Here is a 17904-nt window from a genome sequence, read left to right as displayed (position 1 = left end):
CATTGACCACTTGGGAATTCATTGCCTCGCCCTTGCTAATCTCATCTCTATTCTGATTATTTAATCCTTTTTGTACCCAATTTTTTTAAAAATTTTGGGTGCTCCATTCAAAGATGGACATTTTTTTAGCCCAATGTCTAGATTATTTTTAGTGGAAACAAGCAAATGGGATAGTCTCATACTCAATATTTCCCTTCCATATACCAAGTTTAGATTTAAGTGAAACAAATTTTGGCATATTCGTACATTGAAAATCACCCACCCAAATTCTAGCATAGGTCATTATTCTCCTCAAAACTATGACTGGATCCATAGATAAGAGCTCACCAAAGGTACCATCAATACCTTGAAACACATCCTCCTTCCAAAAATCTAGCGGTAACCCTATCAATCTAATCCAAACTAGAGCTTGAAATCTAGATTCATCCAGAGAATACAAGTTTGTAGCCCATTTCTATAGAATCAAAGTATGTTTACCCACAACCTAGGGACCATTTTAGATGATCTCATGTTTATCTTCTTTACAAGAAAAACAAAATGATAGGCATCCTTTAGCCATCATAGCAATGTCCACCTGGCCTTTTAAAGTCCACTTCATTCGAACAAAGGCCCTGGCTATCTCAATGTTGGGCCCAGCACCTAAAAACCTTCCTACCAAGGTTGAATCCATCCCATAAATATTTTTATCAATGATTTGATCCAAGATTTCTAGTGTAAACATACCTTTATCCTTTCAAGAAATATTCTTGACGGGTGAAAATGTAGACCTGCTAGCTAGTTTGATACCAAACAGACTGGCCCATTTTTTTGGTAGAACAATAGCCTACCTCAGACCTCCCCTCCCTAGATCATACATAGTCCTACCATCATCAGGATCATTTCCTTTTGTATTATTATCCCCTATTGACTCTACTCACACTCCCAATCCAGTCAAATCTGATTTATTCCCCCTAAAATTTTGAATCCATTTTTCCTGCCCACCACACCTGCACCACTCTTACTCCCACTCAAAATTTTTACAATTCTAGAGGTTTTTATTACTTGAATTTAAAAATATTTCAATATCAAATAATTTGATTTAAATGGGACTTCCCATGGCTACAATAAATGAAAATAATTGCCTAAACAATATTTTCTATTCTTAATATGATGGTTTAAAATATTCAACAATCTCACTATTACTATCTTTAAATGAGATAAAAATTAAATATTATTTAACATTAATTTAAATTTAATTCCTCCTATTACCGCATTTAGAGATAATTCAAATGGAATTATCTATGGCTTAGAATCTTACAAGGACAAATCCCCATCTTTCAACACCAAAGAGCCTAATTGATCTAGTTACTCAACTAGACATTCAAATTCAAGTCAAGGAATAAGTGACAATAAGATGGAATAAAGGAATAGATAAAATGTTGGCATCTCATAAAATAGTTTTGGATAAGCATAAGTTGACCCATGTAAACCTCACGCCATAAGTGTCAAAAAAAATGGGGAAATTTTCTCATGATAGAAATAAAAGAGAAATAGAGGGAAAACACACATAAATAGAGGGGGAAATATCTTAAGATCTACACATGCTTACACAAAAGGCAAATTATATTAGAACTTGATTTATTATATGATTCAGCATTAGAATTCATAGACATGTATAGATTATATAACAGAGTTAAAGTTCTTTTTCAAGACCAAATTATAGTCTTTGATGGAGTGTAACATATTTTTTATATGTGAGGACAAAGTGTTTTTACCACTAATGTAAAAGGAGGAGATGAAATGTCCCTTTACTGATTTTTTATGATATTTCTAGCCTCAAATCAGAACTTTAAAATCAAACAACCAATATTACAAAGATCTGCCAATTTTCCAATAAAACCCAAATCGGGTATGTCCAAATTAGTGCCAAAAACTTCACAACTTCACAAATTATTAATAAATCTGAAAATGGACATTTTTACAGAGATTTCAGCAGAATAACAGCCTAAAAAATGACATTTCCAGATTTGTATAGCCCTTACACAACAGATCACAAATGTAGGGCAAAACTATGCTCAATCGGGCTCCCGAAATTAACACAAAAATGCCCGGAAACACCACAAAACACTCATAAATTATCTCAGAAGTTTAATCATGACCCAATACATATATTCAGCTCTATTTTAACATCATAAAGTCTGAAATACAACAGCAAACCAAACTGATATGAAACACACAACTGAAAACCCAAATTCAAACCAAAAAACAACCCCGGAAACACCCAAATCGGCACTATTCAGCACAAGGGCAAACTCTGTATGAGCATGCACATGGAATGGCTTCAAACTCCCATCCTTAGCCTTCCTGGAAACCTGCAAACTCCCGTTCTTGGGTCTCCTTCTCCACAGGTTTGGCAGCCTCTGAAGAACAACAAGAAAATTATCAAGAATCAAGATGTAGAATGAGCCCAAAATGCCTCCAAACCCCTTTTAAAGAGGGCATAACCCTAACTCACGTCCAAGAGGGGTTAATAAAATATAATTTAATAATAATTTTTATTTATTAGTCCATTGGTTTTCAAAGATTAACCCTTTTTTCCGAAATTTCACCTTTTTGGAGCCTGTCTGCCTTAACAAAGTTTTTTTTTTTTAATTATTTGAATAGGGGACATGACAAGTCCTCCCCTTCCAAATATTGCTTGTCCTCAAGCAATGAAGGTTGGAATTCTCAAGAATATGTTCTCCTTCCCAAGTTGCATCCTCTAGTGGTAATCCTTTCCATTTGACCAAATGCTCTGTGATGCTCCTATTTCTCAACCTTTTCTCTCTTGTATCCAAAATCTCTTCTGGTATCAAAACTAATTTCCCTTCATCATCAAGAGGTGGTAATTCTGTAGATACTATGGTTTTTTGGCCTAGAACCTTCTTTAAGAAAGATACATGAAAAATATTATGTATTTTGCTGTTTGGTGGGAGCTCTAATTCATAAGCTACCTCTCCTACCTTCTTGATGATTTTATAAGGCCCATAGAACCTTGGCTTGAGTTTCTCTGCCCCACTTCTCTTCAAGGTGCTTTGCTTATATGGCTGCAACCTAACAAATACCAAATCTCCCACCTCAAAAGATCTTTCAATCCTTTTCTTGTCAGCATATATCTTTTGTTGGTTTTGTGCATGTTGTAGATTATCCTTGAGGGACTTTATTATGTCTTGGCTTTGCTTGATGAAATCACTTGCTGCGGGTACTCTACTATCGGAAAGTATTAGATCAACAAAGGAAAGGGCATCGTAACCATAAAGAGCACAAAAAGGAGGCATACCAATAGACATGTGATGAGATGTATTGTAACAATACTCCCCTAGGTGTAACCATTTCACCCAAGCATGTTGTTGATTTGAAACATAGTTCCTCAAATATCCTTCTATCCATTTATTAACTATCTCTGTTTGTCCATCTGTTTGAGGGTGATAGCTAGTACTGGGAGTGAGTTCAGTTCCTGCCAAATGAAAGAGCTCCTTCCAAAAAGAGCTGAGGAATCTACTGTCCCGGTCACTAACAATGTTTCTAGGCAAACCATGTAATCTAAAAATTTCCTTGAAGAATAATTCGGCCACTTGTGATGCCTTGAAATCAGATGTGATGGGAAAGAAATGTGCATACTTAGTTAGTCTATCTACCACCACATATATGCAATCCTTACCTTGAACCTTGGGCAACCCAGTGATGAAATCCATGGAAATACTTTCCCATTTTTGTTCAGGAATAGGAAGTGGCTGCAACAACCCTGCAGGAAAATTTTGCTCACTCTTGCTTTGTTGGCATACCATACACTCCTTAATGTGTTTAAGGACATCCTCCTTCATACCCTTCCATGAAAACCGCTCTCGAATTTTCCTGTATGTCTTGAAGTATCCCTGGTGACCAGCCAAAGGTGTGTCATGAAAGGCCCTCAATATCCTCTCCTTAGTTTTTGACCCTGGCACTAAGAAGATCCTGTTCTTGTAATAAATCAATTCATCAACAACCTTGTACCTATTATCATCCACTAACTTATCCAAAATCTTGGTGGCAAATGAATCTTTAGCATACTCTAAAATTATGGAGACTTTCCAATCAGCAGAGATAGATGATAAGGAACACAAAGTGGGCTTTCTTGAGAGAGCATCAGCAACCACATTATTCTTTCCTTTCATGTATTCAATATTAAAATCATAAGCTTGCAATTTGCTTACCCATTTTTTTTGATGATCATTCAAATCCCTTTGGTTCAAGAAGAACCTGAGGCTATTATGGTCTGTCTTTACAATGAATCTCCCACATACCAAATATTGTCTAAACTTATGAAGTGCATGCATGATTGCCAACATTTCCTTATCATAGATGGAGTACCCTTTCTCTGATTGATTTAATTTTCGACTCTCAAATGCTATTGGATGTCCCCTTTGAGTTAGGACAGCCCCTATATCTTCTCCCGAAGCATCACATTCAACAACAAAAGGTAAAGAGAAATCTGGAATTGCAAGCACAGGGCATGAACTCATTACCTCCTTAAGCTTATCAAATGTTTTTTGTGCCTCTTCTGTCCAAACAAAAGCTCCTTTCTTTTTCAAATCAGTCAAGGGGGCAGCAAGCTGAGAAAATCCCTTGGCAAATCTCCTATAGTAGCTACACAACCCGAAGAAACCTCTCAACTGTGTAAGATTAGTGGGTGGAGGCCAATCCAAAATTGCCTAGATTTTTTGTTGATCAACCTGTACTCCTTTAGAGCTTATAATATGTCCCAAATATAGGATCTCTGTCAAACCAAACTCACATTTAGATAGCTTAGCATAGAAGGATTGCTGCTCCAAGATTCCCAAAACAGTGTCTATGTGCCTTAGATGCTCTTCCCATGTTTTACTGTATATCAAGATATCATCAAAAAATACCAAAACAAATTTTTGAAGATGCTGACTGAATACCTTATTCATACAAGATTGGAATGTTGCTGGTGCATTAGTGAGTCCAAATGGCATAACAAGAAATTCAAAGTGCCCATAGTGACATCTGAAAGCAGTCTTTTCCACATCTTCACTCCTCATTCGGATTTGATGGTAGCCTGATCTTAAGTCAATTTTTGAGAAGTATACAGCACCATGTAACTCATCAATGAGTTCATCTATGCATGGTATGGGATACCTATTTTTTATGGTCTTCTTGTTTAGAGCCCTGTAGTCTATACACATTCTCATTGTACCATCCTTTTTCTTAACAAGTACCACAGATGATGCAAATGGACTAGAGCTAGGCCTTATGAATCCCATGTCCAGGAGTTCTTTAATAGTTTTTTCAATTTCTTCCTTATAACCTCTTGGATGGCAGTATGGGGTTGTTATAACTGGTTTGGCACCCTGTTCTAACTCTATAACATGCTCAAAACCTCTATCTGGTGGTAATCCTAGAGGCAAGTCATTGAAAACTATACTATGGTTATCAAGAATATTTTGAATTTCAAAATGGAAATTACCTTGATTCTTGGGAGAGCTTGTTGGTTGGATTATGACTCCTGCTGCCCATGTTACTTGTCCTCTTCGAAAAGTCCTCTCCATCCTCTTTGCAGAGACCGCCTTAGGTGCTCCATTCGATAACCCTCTCAATATGACTTCTTTCCCATTGGAATGAAATTTAAACTCCATAGTTTGATGGTTCATGTAATAGCCTCCGATAGAGTGCAACCATTGAACACCCAATACAAGATCTGTCTCCCCAATACCAACCACATAGAAGTCATCACATAACTCATAATCTCCTAAGGTCATCTTGAGTTGTTTCACCACCCGTGTGCAAGGAATAGTGAATCCATCAGCTACAGTAACATTGAATCCCTCAAAATCTTCTGCTTTAAGCCCTCTTTTCATGACAAATCCCTCATCAATAAAATTGTGAGTTGCCCCACTATCAAGAAGAACAATCAACCTTTGCCCTGCTAGTACCCCTCGAATTCGGAAGGGATGGTATCTTGGGACTCCTGATAATGCTGCTAAAGTGCCATCCTTGCTGATTTCTTTTACTTTCTCTTCTTCTACCTCCTCCTTAGTATCATGAAATTCCTCATGCTCATCTGAATCAAATTCTGAAGCAACTTCAATATAGTGCACTTGACCTTTCCCCAAACATCTGTGTCCTAGAACCCATGGTTCTCTACAAGTAAAACAAAGCTTTTTCCTTCGTAATTCACTCCTAGTCTCTTCATCTGCCTTCTTTTTTGCCACATTTGTCACATCTTTTGGTGGTAGTGTTGGGAAAGTCTTTTTCTGAAAATTTCCCTTATGTTGCCAAAGATTTGGGGGTTTTTGATTAGTGATTGATTTCATAGGCACGCAAGTTTCAAGTTGCAAGCTTCTTTTGATAGCTTCTTGTAAGGTTGAGGGTGAGAAAGCCTTAACCAAACCCTTAACAGAATCTTCTAAACCATCAAGGAAAAGATAAATGATCCTCTTTTCACTCATATCAGGTACCATAACAGCCACTTTTTGAAATTCTTCTATATACTCATTAACTGATTTGGTTTGCTTCAACTTTGACAATTCTTTAAAGTACTCTTCATCATCCTTGAGGTCAAATCTATCTATCACCCTTTGACTGAAATCTTCAAATGTAGTTACCTGATCGTGACCTTGAGTAGTCATTCCATGATACCACCAATCATAGGCTGCATCTTCCAAGTGTAGACTTGCAAATTGAATAGCATCACTCTCTTTCATGGGGTTAAGTGTGAAGAAAGTTTGTAATTTTTGTAGCCATGCTCTAGCTGAAATTTTATTTGTTCCATCAAAAGTAGGCGCTGTAAACTTGCTTATTTTATTTTTGAGCTCTCTTCCACTTGTGTCATGCTCCCTCCTATTCTCTTTCTTGGGCATCAAAGCGTTCATCATATCCACATATTCTCTAAAAGGAACTGAACTACGAAAGTCATCATCTAAGCCATTGTAAGTAGCTCTTAATGTAATCAAATTACCTGTAACCTCTTCCACTGGATTAATGGCTGGATTTGGTACTGGTGGCTCATCTGCAGGCAAGAAAATGGATTTGGTTGATTTAGATGGTGTGGATCTCCCATTTCTCGGCTCCTCTAAAGTGCTCCCTTTCTCATTAATAGATGCAATTCCTTGTAATTTTTCTGTCAATATCCGCAAAGCCTCTCTAGTTTCCGCCAAACCATCCACTGTTTGCTTCTGAGTATTTTGGATGTCTTGGAAGAATTTCTTTGCCATCTCATCTGGATCAGCCATACTTTTTTCTTCCTTGGATTTTGTACTTTTGCTTTCAACTGGGGGTTTAATCAAAATTTCTTTATTCTTTTCTTGCTGCAAATATCTTTTTTCTCTTTCACTTAGTTGCATGCAATCATAAAATATGACATGCAAGATCTGGGTAGTTATCAAAACTTGACATGCAACTTCTACAAACCCTCAGGCTGGCAAGATCACGGCTCTGATACCATTGAAATGTCCCTTTACTTATTTTTTATGATATTTCCAGCCTCAAATCAGAACTTTAAAATCAAACAACCAATATTACAAAGATCTGCCAATTTTCCAATAAAACCCAAATCGGGTATGTCCAAATTAGTGCCAAAAACTTCACAACTTCACAAATTATTAATAAATCTGAAAATGGACATTTTTACAGAGATTTCAGCAGCATAACAGCCTACAAAATGACATTTCTAGATTTTTATAGCCCTTACACAACAGATCACAAATGTAGGGCAAAACTATGCTCAATCGGGCTCCCGAAATTAACACAAAAATGCCCGGAAACACCACAAAACACTCATAAATTATCTCAGAAGTTTAATCACGACCCAATACATATATTCAGCTCTATTTTAACATCATAAATTCTGAAATACAACAGCAAACCAAACTGATATGAAACACACAACTGAAAACCCAAATTCAAACCAAAAAACAACCCCGGAAACACCCAAATCGGCACTATTCAGCACAAGGGAAAACTCTGTATGAGCATGCACATGGAATGGCTTCAAACTCCCATCCTTAGCCTTCCTGGAAACCTGCAAACTCCCATTCTTGGGTCTCCTTCTCCACAGGTTTGGCAGCCTCTGAAGAACAACAAGAAAATTATCAAGAATCAAGATGTAGAATGAGCCCAAAATGCCTCCAAACCCCTTTTAAAGAGGGCATAACGCTAACTCACGTCCAAGAGGGGTTAATAAAATATAATTTAATAATAATTTTTATTTATTAGTCGATTGGTTTTCAAAGATTAACCCTTTTTTCCGAAATTTCACCTTTTTGGAGCCTGCCTGCCTTAACAAAGTTTATTTTTTTTTAATTATTTGAATAGGGGACATGACAGGAGATTGTTGATTTGTAAGCTCAAGTTTCCTATTAATGTCCAACACTTAGTCATTTCCAAGGCAACATTGGTCATTCATCACTACAACCAAGCCATCCTGAGTAGATTGAGCTACAAAGGACTTGTTTATATTTCATGACATGCTGAACAAGTCAAAGGTTATCAAGCACCCCAATAGAGACTGAGAAACCATACATGCTGAGTAATATAATGAAGACCAAGAAATTTATAGTTAATTAATGTTGAGTGATCTAGTATATGCCAATCCTATAGAATCGAAGTGCCAGAATGGATGTTAGTTATGACCGAGTGTTAGAACATTCAATTGCCAAGTAAACCAATTTTGGCATATGAGTTTGTAATGGAATAAACACTTACATAAATTATTTTAGAAAAATTCTACATGACATTTAAAGATTATAGAGATAGATAAGGAGAATATTACACATCCTTTCATAAAGCATTAATCCCAAGAAAAGCATATTAACCAATCAAAAAATTAGAAGGGTAAAATGGAAAAAGGATGAAATATGGGTCATTGATTAAGATCTAGAAATTTCCATGATTATCTATTTAAGAAGGTTTCTAACCCTAAAATGAGGATGGTGTGAATAGAAGTGAGATGAATGCATGAAGAATAAAAAAAGCTTAGAATAGAGTAATGAAGGCTAAGTCAGATAAGAAGATCAGGCAAAGCAACCTAGTAGTGAATGATAGAATAAAGCATTTCAGATAAAGAGATTAGTTTGAGACATTGAAGAGTGGTGATCCATAAAAAATAAATTAGATAATACCAAAGGATTAAGTACTAAGACATTATAATAGATGGATCATTGTAAATCTCATAATAGAGTAGTTTTAACAAACCTTATTTAAATCTCCTAACATAGTATTTAGATCATTGTAAGTATAAAATTCTTTGATCAAGGTGAGACCCAACAGTCTTGTAAATGATTTTAACTGAGTAGACCCCTCATGAGGTAGATCATTATAAGTGATCAAATTCTATCCCTAATATGAAAGCTTTGTTGTTGCAGTAGTAAACATTTGTGGGTTTCATTGTCATCCTATTTCTACCTTCATCTTGAAGGGTTTCTCAATTACCAAAATATTTATGTTATGTGTCTATATTTCTTGGATGTTATGTATGAATAAATTTCATTTTAGAATTACATTTTATGATGATATGGTATGACATCTAAGATATGATATGTATTCAGTTAATCTAATATATTGTTTAAATAGTGAAACTTTTTATAGATCTCGATTCATCTCCCATCCCCCTCAGTATCATGTTTCCCAATAAGACTTCCAATGGTATTTTCACATGGTTAATATTAAATGAGAGGGTCCTTATCACAAAAATATTTAATAAATTAAGATATCAATGCCCAAGAAGATGTTCTTTCTATGAAAACAATGACTAAGCCCTGGATCACCTATTTCTAGAATGTCCTTATACATATCGGTACTAGAAATGATTTTGTTCACAATTGGGATGGGCTTCAACAATTCTAGAAATAATAATGGATATGCTAAAAACCTATCCCATTCACTAAGGAGAAAGTATTTAGAGATTTTTTTGGATATCCACTCCATCTATAGTCATATAGGAATTACAAAATGAATGTAGTAGAATAATATTCTAGGATAAGGGAATGAATATTGACCAATGTCTAAAAATGATCAAGGCTTCTTTCATAAAACTCATCAATAGTAAATAAAAAATGATACTAGAATGTATCTTTGGGATGAAAAAATGAGGTGAAAGTAAATTGGTCTAAAATTACCCACTTTCACCACAATTGTAGTATTCTAAGAAATGCAAATGAGAAAATTGTAAATGGCATGGTAGGCATTAGATGCACTATTAATAACTTAAAAGGAAGGGAAATAGAAAATATATCAAAAGAAATCAGAAATGAAACCAATAATGGGGAAAACTAAAATCCGTAACAAAAGCATTGGCACTAGCTAAGACCCTAGGATGCAAGTATTTCAAGAAAGAAGGTGATTTCGCTATTATTATAAATGCTTGGATAAAAGGATCCCTAAGAAACTAGAAATTAGAGTTAGTGTTATCTATATATCTCCATCTATCTAAGTTTTTTGATAAAATTAAAATCAATTATATATATTAGGAAGGTAACCATAGAGATGATGAATTAGAAAATATAGGAATAAAAGAAGGACAAATATCCAAAATTGAAACAGACTCTAAAACCTAATAAGGTAGTAAAATTGACATTTTAGTAATTATCTCTAATGTCATCCAATAAGGGTGAATTAGTAACTTCTAAAACTTCAAAAATTCCAACCATTAATTACCATTTATCCATAATATACATTCAAATCAAATTGCATGCATAAGAAACTGAAAGCATTCATAACACAAAGATTTGGTGACCCAAAAACCTTCCAAATAAAAATTAAAACTAGGGTGGGGATGATACCCACAACTTTAGTACTGTAGTATAAAGTTAGCCTGTTAAAACTTACATTGACCACATCTGATGATCCACCATATTAGGAGCAATAAGGATTGCTAGGTCCACCTTATGAAAGGATTTACAAACATATAATCAAGTATGCATTTAGTAAAGAGATTTACAAAAGACTGTTAGGTCTACCTTGTGAAAGTATTTGACTGATCTACCTATTACGATGAAGCAGTAAATGATCTTTGATTTGAAACTTGGCTTGCTGAATGAGATTCCTTTGTGTACTAATCACCTTTTTGTGATAGATATGTCTATGTTGCTCCTTATGCTATTATGGCCTTTATAATTCACTCCTACTTTTCTTTGATGTAATTTGCATTCATATTTTTACACATTACATACATACATCATACATGTCTACATCATACATTGGATATGATATAATGCATTACATATTTATCAATCCAATTATATAAATTACAAAGTCAGCTGACATGAAGATATTCAGGTTCTAAAGATTGACTCAATGAGGTTTTGATACTCGACATTCATTGTCAATACTCGGCATCATCATGCACTCGATAGACATAGAAGCTCGATCCATACTAATCACTTCTAAGTAGTCCTAAACTCGATCTACACTGGTGACTTGGTAAACATTTTGAAACTCATCATATAAACTGAGTCTCTTAATTTACACTATATGACTTTGTAAACATTCTCACCTTGAGCTTAGTATAAACTAATTTTTTTGGTTAACACTAGAAAGCTTGGTTAGCACTAGACTCTCATCACATACACTGTGAACTCGATGAACACTGCACTATTCAGTAACCACTAATAAACTTAGCATCAACTGAAATACATGGAAAACACTGTAAACTGTACAATGAGCTTAGTAACTATATACAATTTGAATAATTGTGTGTCACTAATAAGAAACTTGACTAATATGTTAACAATCTCCCCCTTTGGCATTGGTGACAAAAACACTTATCAGCCAAAATTGAATACCTTATATCCATCACCATGTGATACTCACTCAGTAGAGTATACTATTTTTGGAATTTTTCAAAATTGATTTTGTAAATTATATACTTTATACTATACATCTTCCTATTATATACAACATGTCTTACTTATTACAAGTTCTCCCTCATAGCATATTTCTTCTCATACTATGTGTCTCACTATGTACATGTCTTACTCCCCCATAACATATGGCTTTCTCCAATATAACTTTTCTACCCCTTTCTAACATTAATGCCAAACTTTATTCTATTTTATTTACATAGAAACACTAAAATAAGACAAAAATTCATAATGTACTTTAAGAATGATTGTCAAAGTTTTGTCCCAATTTTCATATAGGACCTTACATATATGAAGTGCAATTTGTACTTCTGCTCACAATTCTATCACGTGGTCTGCAATAGAGAAGTTATTGTCATGGATTAGAGTTTTTGAATATGCAATATGTTTTTGTAGTGCATCCTGTAGACACCTAAATTTGATTACACTATTTTAGTAATCCTATTTAGTTATCTAAAAAGGGCATTATTAATTAAATTTCTATTTAATTAATCCTTTCTCATCCCCTAGTTGATTAATTTAATTAATCATCTATAGTCCTAATTGATAAATCAAATAATCTATTATTTATCAATTAAATCCTATTCTTCTATCTAATTCCAAAAATCCCCATTTATTAAATAAATCTATTTGATAAATAAAATCCTCAAATTCAAAAACCCCTAACCTATCTCTAATCCTCCATTTAGCCTAATCCACCCCATCCACCCATACTAACCAAGCTTAGCCACTAACTCACCCACCCTCATTAATGCCATCCACTTGCACATCTCTAACATCCCTAATCTAATCCTAAACCCAAGCCTAATCCACCCCCTAATGTTGTCACATTCCTTAAACAAGTTTAAGACTTTCCTAATCCAAACCAAAGTCTCTCCTCAAAAAACCCAACCACTAAGTCATGAGTGCTCTTACAAAACATAAAGACTCTTACAAGCCCACTCATGACTCTTACACCCATCTTCCACACTCTTCCCTCTTCCACACTCATTCCTCTTACATCCCTCTTACATACTCAACCCCACTCATCATGACTTTAACCAACCCTTTACCCTACCCTCTCACACTCATCCTCCTTGTGACAAGTGTCACCTTCCCATTGGTGCTAAACAAGCACAATCCATGTGCTCTCCTTTGAGTGCATCCTAGCCCTCCTTAAGCCTTCATCCATCCTTGCATCTAAGCCCTCCATCCCTCTACCCCTTAGCCTATAAATTGAATCCCATCCCAAGCCATTTCATCAACAATCTTTGAGCTAAAGTTACCATGCTATTTTGAGAACCAAAGCCATCAATATTACCCTTATAATGCCAAATTGAGAGCTCACAAAGCTACCAATTTGCCATTACCCATCTCCATTGAAGCAACTTTTGAGCATCTTGAGCATACATCCACAGCAAAAGGACACATCTACAGAATCAAGAAAGCATGGATTGTTTTCTCTTGTGAGGTTTGCACTTCTTGTTTGCTTTCTTTGTCTAAGCATATATGTGAATTTAGTTTTTGGTTTGTGAATGTTTACTTTATTTGTTAATGTTCTTTGCACACTGATTCTGGTTCTACACATCCATGTTGGGAAGGATCATGTTTTGTATGTCAATCAATTTGGACCTCATCCTTGCTTCTTCGCTTAGCAATTCTGCTTGCATTTATGACAAGAAACTTATTGTTAAATTTCTTTTTAGCCTTCTCCACTAGCTTATCTTGTCCATCAATGTTTTCATTGAATTTTTGGATTGCTTCTGCTAGCTAATACAAAATAGGTTGAGAAGAATCAATCTCAATTCTTGAAGCCTTTTCCAAAATGTGTTTAGCATCTTCAATTATCTTATACTCTTTATCTATTTCCTCTCTTAGCCTTTGTTGTTTAGCCTTCTTTTGGAGGAGTTCACCAAATGTCTACATTTGGTCTAGAGTAAGCTTGTAAATATCCTAATTAGGGATTACTATTTCCTCATCTAAATCAATGTCTTCCTCTATCTCCTCACCTTTTCCCAAAAAATTTGTGCTCGATTGAACCTTGGGCTCAATTGTCCTTGCACTTATTGCTTTTGTATCTAGAATAGAAATGATGTTAGAGATAGTAGGGTTTGCAATAAAAACTAATACTATACTAACTAAAGGAATACTTACAAAAATGCCTAAGGAACACAAAATTGATGTGCTCAAAATTGTAGAACCCAAAACTTGTGTACTTTCAACTGAAGAGGTCAAAATTGGAGAAGTTAAAACTGAAGTACTCAACTCGATAGATGAAGGAAGAATCTGCAACTCAATGGATGAAATGGAAGTTACTTATGTTAGTAATGTGCTGAGCTAAGTGGGAACAAAGAGTGATTGGACATTTGATATATCACTAGTGGTCACAATCAAACTTGTTGATGTTGTCTCCACACTTGATGTAGACACCAGCTTTCTTGGAGAGTGAGGAAGTGAGGCAATGACTCTTACAACTATCTTGACTAGGTCAGCCTCATCATCATCTTGCTTTTCTTCCTTAGTAGCCTCTTGTCCTTGATCCTCTTCATCTTCTTCATTTTCAAAGTGAGTTACTTCTTCAACAGTCTCTTCTTCATCTTTCTCCTTATCTTCTTCTTCTTCATCATCTTTAACATTAACTAGAGAATCACTTGGTTTATGTAACAAATATATATTCTTCCAAGTGTTTGTTGCATTCCTTACAACATGCTCAATGTCCTTGATAAAAACTAAACAAGTGTTAAAATTTAGAGTCAATTATTCTTCATTTTTCTTGAATGACTCTTTCACCTCAACATTTGATATGCTCAATAATTGCCTTAGGTTTTTTCCATATATGTCCTTGACACTTTGCATAGAAAAATCCCATCTTGGCTTTATCTTTTCTAATAATTCACTAGGAACTTGAGAAGCAAGCTGATTTGGTGAGTATTTCCACTTACACATTTTATTCAACACCAGGTCTTCAACTTGTTTCTGCTCCTCTACTATCCTAATCTCATATTTCAATGGTTTAAATTTTTTTATGCTTGCTCCTTCTACCAATTGCTTTAACCTAACCTAGAAGGTGGGTGGAGGTTTTCTAAATATGATGTCTCCTCCTTCTCTATTAGCTTTCTTTCTTGACCTCTTGGTGTATACTGATGTGGATGGTTTTACTGGTTTGGTGATGATCACCTTTCCTTTCTTCTTTAAAGGTCCTTCTTCCTCAAACTCTTCCTCATCCTCTACTTCTTCACCTTGCTCATAATCACCTTTTCGCTTGGTTAACAAAAGGGGTGAACTTGATTTCAATTTTGCAATCCTTCTTTTCCCTTTGTTGACCACTTGAGGGATCTTTATTTCAAGTTCAATCTTGGCCTTTGCTTCATCATATGTTCCAAAGTCAATTTTTTCATTGATAAGAGCTTTAATGATATCCTTGGCTTCATCAATGTTGACCTCATAGCCAAGAGGTTTTACCCACACTATTCTAGCCTTAGCTATTGAATATACACCTTTTAACTATCCACCATGAAACATATATCATCTTTGTAGTCCTCAACTAGCTTCTTGGGGATTCTAAACTTGTTGTTCATTTTCTCCTTAAATACATCAAAGTAATTGTCCATAATACTATTATAATTTTCACCCATCTTTGCAATATACTCATTGATTTGATAGAGCACAGGCACATATTTTCTCCATATTATAGTGCCTTTAGAAGGAAAGAATTTTTGTACATAAAAGAATAGGCAAGTCAACAAGGAATCAAACTTACATGGATTGTTCTTTGAAGTTCTTATACTTGCCATGTTCTTGTTGAATTGTCTCAACAATAGCTTGACAAGGTCATATGATAAATTGTTCTTTACCACCTTTTAAGCTAAATCCATGGCTTCACATGACACACTATTTAGTCTGGTCAAACTATATATATTGTGTGCAATGATGTGAATACAAAACTTCAGTTTTACATCAGTGACACTACTAATTTATATTCCTCTACCATCCCATTCAGCTAGGGTTTTCTTTTCTAGTTCTGCCCAACTTAGGGTTTTTGTCATTTTGGCTTTGGCTAGCATAGGGACACCAGTGATTCGATGAATCATCTTCTTGGTTATCAAAACATCCCATTATGCACCTAGCTAAGGATAAACCTAATCCATTTGATTTGAAATTCTCAGGGCATGTGAGGGATGTGTGTCAATCCTTTGGTTTCCAGATGTTGATGCTTGGGTTTTAGGACTCCATTCATACATAACTGACCTAAGGCATCATCCATTTCTAGTGTACCAATTTCTTGAATATCACATTTGAAAAGAGTGTGAATATCATTGATAAGAGGTATCTTGGGAGGAATTTGAGATTGTGCACCGCTTGGATCTAGGGTTTTAGCAACCATAGGAGTGACCTTGAAATATGGCACATTTCACTCAACTCCACAAACCAACATGTCAAATCCTTGCTTAACCTTGCTATTGCTAGATGTCATTTTCACTCGGTAGGGTTTGAGAGAATTCAAAAATCCTTCACTAGAAATTCACTCAAATCACTTTGATTGCACCAAAAAAATTTCTTTGCAATAGCACTTAAAATTTCACTATAAGAAATAATTTTGATTCCATGCCTTTTGATGAAATTTTTCCATTAATTCTTAGTATGAAAGAAGATATGTTGATAGACTATCATCCACTACTTGGCATTGAACACTCAATGAAGTCTTTGTGACTTGGTATCCATATGAATCATCATTACTCCCGACCTTGCTCGGTAGAGTCTATGACCTAACCTCACTCGGTAGAGAAGTAATTTGGTAGTAACTAATACTAATCTCACTCAATGATCCCTTTGTATCCTAAATACAAATTTGGATCTTTTCCACCTTTCAATTAGAATTGATTTGGATGTTATCTTTGATAGCCTAGTTCCAGTTATCCTATGAGAACTTAATTAGAAATGGCAGAGTCACCCAATTCTTGAGTGATTTGACTATCATTGCTTGAACTTGTATCCTCATTAGACTTAGGAACACATTGTTGTCTCATCTGCTTTTGGATATTATCAAATTTTGCCTTTTTTTCATCTTCAATTCTACCAGTATTCATGCAATTTTTGGCAAGATGACCAAGTTCTGTACAAATGAAACATCTTTTAGTGGTATCTCTTTTCCTCATATGATGTTTAGCAAAATTCATACCAATGTGTCCAAATTCCCCACAGTAATTACATTTGCACTAGGTGTTGTAGTCCCATCCAAATATTGCTTTCACAATTTGCTCTATTGGGTTCAATACTTTGGTTTTGCATTCTAATGACTTGTGTCCATTTTTCTTGCATTTGTGATATTTGCCTTCAAATATTGGTTTTCTCTTTGCATTCATTAGCTCTATGAACATGCTAATTACAATTGTAGCATTTTCCATTGAACTTTTATTTTCTATTACTCCAACACTTGTTTGATGTGTGACCTATCTTATCACACTGATTGCAAGTAGGTCTTTGGTTCTTTTGAGATCCTTGCTTAGATGATTTTTCTTCTTCTGTATATCCAATTCCCACTTTTCCTTTTTGCATATAGAGGTTTTTCTCATTCAATTGATTCATGTCTAGTTGAGATTTCATCATTCTCTCATTGATTTTCTTTTTAGAGTTTAGATCGTGCCTCAATCTTTCATTGATTTTTCTTTCATATTTTAGATCATTTTTCATTCTATCATTGATTTGCCTTTTAGAATATAGATCATTCCTCATTCTTTCATTTCCAAATCTTAGGCACATGATTTCTTCATTTGCATTGGAGAGATGATCAGTAAGGTCTACTTACTGAGGGGATTGGTTCAAGATTTCATTGTTCCTTTCATCAATTTCTTCTTTTATCTTTTTTATCTATTCCAAGACTTCACATAACCTTACAGACTGAATTTCTTGTTCTCTTCTTAGTTTTCTTACTTCTTCTTGCAGGGAACCATTCTTTTACAAGAGTTCTTCGATTGCTTCATTAGCTTCATCTGAATTGCTTGAATGAAGATCTTCAATGTAGAGTTGATCATTCATTTGAATTGCAAGT

This window comes from Cupressus sempervirens, chromosome 11, assembly GCF_028749045.1.
Source record: "Cupressus sempervirens isolate cs-2001-9-10 chromosome 11, ASM2874904v1, whole genome shotgun sequence".
NCBI lineage: Eukaryota > Viridiplantae > Streptophyta > Pinopsida > Cupressales > Cupressaceae > Cupressus > Cupressus sempervirens.
The sequence above is the reverse complement of the archived record's forward strand: the minus strand, read 5'-3'. Positions refer to the sequence as shown.